Source organism: Bubalus kerabau, unplaced genomic scaffold, assembly GCF_029407905.1.
Source record: "Bubalus kerabau isolate K-KA32 ecotype Philippines breed swamp buffalo unplaced genomic scaffold, PCC_UOA_SB_1v2 scaffold_94, whole genome shotgun sequence".
Lineage (NCBI taxonomy): Eukaryota > Metazoa > Chordata > Mammalia > Artiodactyla > Bovidae > Bubalus > Bubalus kerabau.
Genome location: NW_026577948.1, coordinates 13793 through 21673, shown reverse-complemented (window position 1 = coordinate 21673; position 7881 = coordinate 13793). Strand labels below are relative to the sequence as shown.

The following is a 7881-nucleotide window of genomic DNA, read 5'->3' as shown; positions in this document are numbered from 1 at the left end:
ATTTTGTAAAAACCTTGGGAATGTACAGCATAATTACGTCTGTGATTGCCTCTGATTCTCAAAATCACAATCTCTTTAACCTGTCTAAATGCTTAACTTTCTCTAAGACCCAGTGTCCTTACCCATAAAATGAGAATATTTTTAAGTATTTAGTATCTCAGGTTTTATAGTACTAAATGAACAAATTTGTGCAAAGTGGTAACTGCAGTGATTAAAATATAGTTAATTCTGATTAAAAACTACCTATCATTATGAAACAAAACAAAAAACCCACTGTGAGTCATTGTGCAGTGATTGAAAGCCCAGACTCAGAAGTGGCACAATCTGACTAAGTGTATGCTCTGTCACCACTGACATCTTCTGGTCTTGTTTTTCATGTTCAGATTTCTTCCTAAGCAACAAAGCATGGGCTCTGGAGACAGACTGCCTGGTTCTACCACTTACCTACTTGTGCTTTGAAGGAGTTCGCTCGCCCAACTTACTAATCTTTAAAGCACATGTAATAACAGTGCTACTTAACAGGATGGTTATGAAGAAAATGTCAATTCAATTTACGTAAGGGAATTTTCATAAAATGGACTATCTCTCATAAAAGATCAAACATCAATCTTTAGAACGATTTTATCTTACTTAAGAAACACATTATAGAGCTTCCTTGGTGGCTCAGTGGTAAAGAATCAGCTTGCCAATACAGGAGACATGGGTTTTATCCCTGATTCAGGAAGATTCCGCATGCCATGAAGCAAATAAGCTTATGTGCCACAACTATTGAGCCAGGGCTCTAGAGCCTGGGAGCAGCTACTAATGAATCTATGCACTGCAATTACTGAAAACCATGTGCCCTAAGGACTTTCCTGGTGGCTCAGACGGTAAAGCATCTGCCTATAATGCAGGAGACCCGGGTTCAATTCCTGGGTTGGGAAGATCTCCTGGAGAAGGAAATGGCAACCCACTCCAGTATTCTTGCCTGAAAAATCCCATGCACAGAGGAGCCTGGTGGGCTACAGTCCATGGGGTCGCAGAGTCAGACACGACTGAGCAACTTCACTTTCACTTTCTCATGTGCCCTAAAGTCTGCGCTCCAAAACAAGAGAAGCCACCACAATGAGAAGCCTGCTCACTGCACCTATAGAAAAGCTGGAGCAGCAGCAAAGACCTAGCACAGCCAAAAATAAAATATATAAATAATAATCTAAAAAATTTAAAAAATAAACACGTTGTAATTGTATATCATCAAATGTTCAGTTACATGTTTCCCCATAGGTTTTTCTCTGCTGTTTACTTGGCTATCCTATCAATATCACACACTTAAGTTACAGCTCTAGAGTAAGACTTCTGACCTCATATATATCATTGGTGCAACCTTAGAACAATGTCTTCCAGAATGAGGTTTCCAGTTCAGCAGCATCCGCATCACTTTGGAACTTGTAAGAAATTGGAATTTTCAAGCCTTTCTCTACCTACTGAATCAGAAACTCTGACAATGAGGCCCAGCAATTTATATTTTCAACATATTTCCTTGTGACTCTAATGTATGTTCAAGTTTGAGAAGGATTTTATTAGAATTCTACAAGCACATAATCAGAAAAAGCTAAGTGAGAATCTCTAAGCGTCATAGATTTTATCGCTTTAACAGGTGAGAACATTTACAAAGAAAAGTATTTCCAGCAAGGATGAAAAGTTTTTGTGAAGAAAAGATTTAAAATCTCTAAAGATCTAAAGACATACAAATTCAATTAAATGATATAGTACACAGAGTCAGCAGAAGAGAAAATATAATACACATGACAAAGCATTAATATTTTTGATCAAGGCACCTGTACAAATATGGAACTTTGTGTGCATGTAATATTTATGAGCTTTGGGATGTCTTAAATTGGGTTTTCTTGAAAACAAAGACTGAGAAAAACTCTCAGGGAATAATACTGTCATGTGGAAACAGAAATAAGAGAAAAGAGGAGTAAGACAGGAAAAGAGAAATTACAAAGAAATGCTGATTGGTCAAACTTGCCATCTGAAGTTATATGAAACTATTGTCTCCCACCAGTCCATTGGCAGTTTGAAAGGGAGAAGAATTTGCCCTCAGACTTTTGCCAATCGTTCTGTTTAACCTTGCTGTCAGTAATAGTTACTTGAAATACCAGTGGATCTATTGCATCACATGAAACAACAGGCAGAACAGCCTCGAGGTGACCTAAATTTCTTGCCAAGGTAGTATGAACTAAGCCCAATAGAAAACTAGAAAGCCAGGGAGATCAGTTAATGCAGTTCTTAAAGCATCCCCAACCCTACCCAGGAAATAATCAAAGTGAAAGATGGTGGAGAGTATATTTCGAGGAACAAAGGAAGAATATCCAATAGATTCTGAAAACTATGATAGTTTTCCATATGTGTTTTAGACTGTTGCATCTGTTTGGAATCTGTCATAGAACCAATCCAACAAAAGTCTTACCTTAATAGAATTTCTCCAATAGATTTTTTTTTTTTTTTTTGAAGTGGATGACTGTTTGGTGATCTTGGGCATATCAGGTTATCTGTTTAGACCTCTGTTGTTTTATATGTTAAATGGAGATAGCAATAGCTGCTACTTCAAAGGGTGTTTGTAGTATTAAAATAAGATTAAGCTCTTAGCCAGTATTGATAAAAGTACACATTTAGTATGTGTTAGTTGTTAAAATTGCTGATAATTTAAGATGAATATTTTTAAGGTATAGAGGGGGGAAAAGAAGTGGATACATTTGCTGACAATATAATATCAAGATACTGAAATATCTTGCTAAGGATATATGACTTTTTGATGTATACTATCAGTACTTAGTAAATATCCAAGCAGTATTTAAACTTAATTTATATCACCAATTAGATGTTTGCACAAAGAATTATTTAGCAATTAATTCAATTTTGGAAATTATTCAGAACAGGGAGAAATTTTAGCTTGTCACAGTGGTAATTTCAACATGATGAAATTAGCATTGTGCCAGTGTAAACCTTTGGAGAAGGAAATGGCAACCCACTCCAGTGTTCTTGCCTGGAGAATCCCAGGGATGGGCGAGCCTGGTGGGCTGCCGTCTATGGGGTCACACAGAGTTGGACACGACTGAAGCAACTTAGCAGCAGCAGCAGCAGTGTAAACCTTAGGGCACTAGAACATGAAGGTATGAGACCTCAGGCTGATGCAGTAAGTTAGAAGTACCTGCAGGACATAAAGAGTTTTCAATGGGAGAGAGACATTTTCAGGTTCTACCAATGAGAAACCTGTTCTCATCTCACCATAATTTGGACCAGAAAATAAATTCACATCCACTTTCACAGCACATCTCAGAGCATGAAGTATAATTAAAGATGTCCTAAAGGGAAGTTCACACAGAGAAAAGCTATTCTTATATAAATACAAAAAGCAACCATTCTGCAAAATACAGGGTGAACATCTTAGCTTCTAGGGGCTTCCCAGGTTGCTCAGTCATACAAAATCTGCTTGTCAATGCAGGAGACACAGGAGATGCAAGTTTGATCCCTGGGTCAGGAAGATCTCCTGGAGGAGGAAATGGCAACCCACTTCAGTATTCTTGCCTGAGAAATCAAACAGAGGAGGCTGATGGTCTACAGTCATGGAGTCACAAAATGTGAGACATGACATAGTGACTAAGTATGGATTTCAGCTTTATGTGAGTTAGTGCAAGGGTTATTTGAAATTAGAATATTGAACACTCCAGAAACGCTGCAAATGAAGACTCTGCCTTTAAAGTGTAAATTTTGAGACCTTTCAGAAGAAGAGACTGAGTATTTTCTGTAATTGATGTAACATGTATCGACTATTACAAAAATGAGGACAGTTAAAGAAGACAGTCAGATAAAATTAAACCAAGAGAGAATGAAAAAAAAATTACAAGAATATCTTTGCTCCCTCTTTACAGGTTTCACCACCGCATTAATGAAGAAGTGCAGATAATAAAAGCTGATGTGAGAATAGAGCAAGTGTCCTCTTCTTACACTTGCCTGAGGTCCTTGCTTTACCCTGGGATAGGTAATGTCCAAAATGGTACATGAGTGCAGTTGAGGAGAGTCAAACATTGATTGAAATCTATTGATGTAGAACTTGGTATTTCCCAGATGGTGCAAGTGGTTAAGAATCCACCTGCCAATGCAGGAGACAAAAGAGACAGAGATGAGATGCTAGGCTAGTTTGATCTCTGGGTTGGGAAGATACCCAAGAAGAGGAAATAGCAACCCACTCCAGTATTCTTTCCTGGAAAATCTCATGAATAGAGGAGTCTGTTGGGCTACAGTCCAAGGGGTCACAGGAGTTGGACATGATTGAGTGAGTATGCACATTGATGTATAACACGGTAAGGAAAATTGAAAATATCTTCCTTTAGATACTCAAAGCAGTCTTTGGCCTTTTCAAATTATCAAGAACTGTTATACAATCATTATCTGTAGCTAGAAGTATAGGTTTCAAAGGTAATATAAAATCCAAAGTTTACTTCAAATACAAAAAATACAATTTTTCATGAACTTAAAATCATAAGAAATTTTGATGGTAAAAATTACAAATATAGCTTGTTTTAAAACCACAATAAGTAAATAAAGCTTCTAAAGTTGTCTATAATATCTCAAAAATAAAAATTTCAATAAATTATAAGATTTATAGAAATATGGTATATGTCAATGATGTGATTTGTTCATACTGATAACAAATGAGTGACTTCTGTCTGAAGAGTTGTATTGAGACAAAGGGAAAAGAATCTTGGAAAAACCGAGTCCAAGGCAATGTCCTGCAATAAAAATTACACATATTTTGAATGATGAATAGAGTCATTGAATGTGTCAGCAGTTCAGATTTGTTGTGACCATTAGAAGCAATCAGACAAAAATACCTGTATTTCAGAAAAATGTTAGCATGATAACATATTTATTTTTCTATTGATGCTAAAAAGAGTCTATGAAGAAAATGTTACAGAGGAATAGCCTGCCCTCCTCTTCTCAGTCCCTGATGGACTGGCCGAGTGGGCCGCGAGAGGCCAGCACATTGGGAATGGGCCATATGGCACCATGTCAGCCAAGGTGTGACTCAAGAAGCTGGAGCAGCTGCTCCTGGATGGGCCCAGGTGCAATGAGGGTGCCCTGAACATGGAAACACTGCTTGATGTGCTCATCTGCCTGTACACTGAGTGCAGCCACTCAGCCCTGTGCATCGACAAGTATGTGGCCAAGGTACTTGAGTGGGATGGTGAAGTAGAGGGATCTGAGCTCATCTTCTCCTGAGAGGACTCCAAAATTACAACTCTCTGCTGAACAACCATGGACAAGAGAATGCTGGATCCCACCAAAAAAAAAAGATACCCCATATCCAAGGGCAAAGAAGCCCCAACAAGATTGTACAAGACACAAAATCGTGTTTAGAAACAAACCCCATACCTGCCAAAGACACTTGGAGGGCTCAAACAAAATCTTGTGCATACCAGGACTCATGGAGGCCAGTGGGATATGATTACAGAACCTCCACAGGACTGGGGAAACAGACTCCTGGAGGGCACAAACAAAAGTTTGTGTGCAACAGGAGCCAGGAGAAAGGAGCAGTATTCCCACAAGACACAGAGCCAGATTTGCCCTGAGTGTCCTGGAATCTCAGGCCAACAGTTTCGGTGTGGGCCAACAGTGGGCCTCAGGCCAAATAAGGAGGGAACACAGCCCCAGCCATCAACAGAAAATTGTATTCAAGATTTACTGAGCAGGATCCCACCCATCAGAAGAAAACCCAGTTTCCACCACAATCAGTCTCTCACATCAGGAAGCTTCCATAAGCCTCTTATCTTTATTCATCAGAGGATAAACAGAATGAAAACAACAATCACAGAAAACTAATCAAACTGATCACATGGACCATGAAAGTGAAAATGAGGTTGCTCAGTTGTGTCCGACTCTTTGGGACCCCATGGACTGTAGCCTACCAGGCTTCTCAGTCCGTAGGATTTTCCAGGCAAAAGTACTGGAGTGGGTTGCCATTGCCTTCTCAGGGGATCTTCCCGACCCAGGGATCAAACCCAGGTCTCCAGCCTTGTCCAACTCAATGAAACAATGAGCCATGCCATGTAGGGCCACCCAAGATGGATGGGTCATGGTGGAAATTTCTGACAAACCATGGTCCACTGGGGAAGGGAATGGCAAACCACTTCAGTATTCTTGCCTGAAACCCCATGAAAAGTATGAAAAGGCAAAAAAATATGACACTGAAAGATGAACTCCCCAGGTTGCTAGGTGCCCAATATGCTACTGGAGAAGAGTGGAGAAATAACTCCATAAAGAATAAAGAGACAGAGCCAAAGCAAAAGAAAACACCCAGTTGAGGACGTGCCTGGTGATGGAAGTAAAGCTCAATGCTGCAAAGAACAATACTGCATAGGAACCTAGAATGTTAGATCCATGAATAAAGGTAAGCTGGAAGTGGTCAAACAGGATATGGCAAGAGTGACTATTTTAGGAATCAGTGAACTAAAATGAACTTGAATGGAGGAATTCAATTCAGATGACCATTATATCTACTCTTGGGCAACAAGGAGATCCAACCAGTCCATCCTAAAGGAAATCAATCCTGAATATTCACTGGAAAGACTGATGCTGAAGCTGAAACTCCAATACTTTGGCCATCTGATGGGAAGAACTGACTCATTTGAAAAGACCCTAATGCTGGGAAAGATTGAAGGCAGGAGGAGAATGAGCGACAGAGGATGAGATGGTTGAATGGCATCACTGACTCAATGGACATGAGTTTGAGTAAACTCCAGGAGTTGGTGATGGACAGAGAGGCCTGGCATGCTGCCATCCATGGGGTTGCAAAGACTTGGACATGACTGAGTGACTGAACTGAACTGAACTGTTGGCAAGAATCCCTTGGAAGGAATGGAACAGCCCTCAGAGTCAACAAAAGAGTCCAAAACACAGTACTTGGGTGCAATCTCAAAAGTGACAGAATGATCTGTGCTCATTTCCAAGGCAAACCATTCAATATTACAGTGATCTGAGTCTATGCCCCAACCACTAATGCTGTAGAAGCTGAAGTTGAATGGTTCTTTGATGACTTACAAGACTTTCTACTACTAACACCAAAAAAAGATGTCATTTTCATTATAGGGGACTTAAATTTAAAAGTAGGAAGTCAAGAGATACCTGGAGTAACAGACAAGTTTGACCTTGAGTAAAAAATGAAGCAGGGCAAAGGCTAACTGAGTTTTGCCAAGAGAATGCACTGGTCATAGGAAACACCCTCTTTCAACAGCAGAGACAACTCTACACATGGACATCACCATATGGTCAATACTGAAATAAGATTGATTATATTCTTTGAAGCCAAAGATGGAGAAGCTCTACACTGTCCTCAAAAACAAGACCAGGAGCTGACTGTGGCTTAAATCATGATATCCTTATTGCAAAATTCAGACTTAAATTGAAGAAAGTAGGGAAAACCACTAGACAATTCAGGTATGACCTAAATCAAATCCCTTACAATTATACAGTGGAACTGACAAATAGGTTCAAGAGGTTAGATCTGCTAGACCAAGTGCCTGAAGAAATATGGATGGAGAATCATGACATTTGTACAGGAGGCAGTGATCAAGACCATCCCTAAGTAAAAGAAAGCAAGAAGGCAAAATGGTTGTCTGAGGAGGCCTTACAAACAACTGAGAAAAGAAGAGACACTAAAGGCAAAGGAGAAAAGGAAAAATATACCTATATGAATGCAGAATTCCAAAGAATAGCAAAGAGATATAAGAAAACCTTCATCAGTGATCAATGCAAAGAAATAGAGGAAAAGAATAGAATGGGAAAGACTAGGGATCTCTTCAAGAAAGTTAGAGATACCAAGGGAACATTTCCTGCAAA

General features: G+C 39.4%; 1 non-coding gene across 1 annotated transcript; it reads left to right on the top strand.

The window, feature by feature from the left end:
- The first annotated feature begins 851 nt into the window (after nt 1–851).
- On the top strand, nt 852–924 carry TRNAY-AUA (transfer RNA tyrosine (anticodon AUA)). Its single transcript has one exon. It is a non-coding gene; the product is annotated as a tRNA-Tyr (tRNA).
- The last annotated feature ends 6957 nt before the right edge of the window (nt 925–7881 follow it).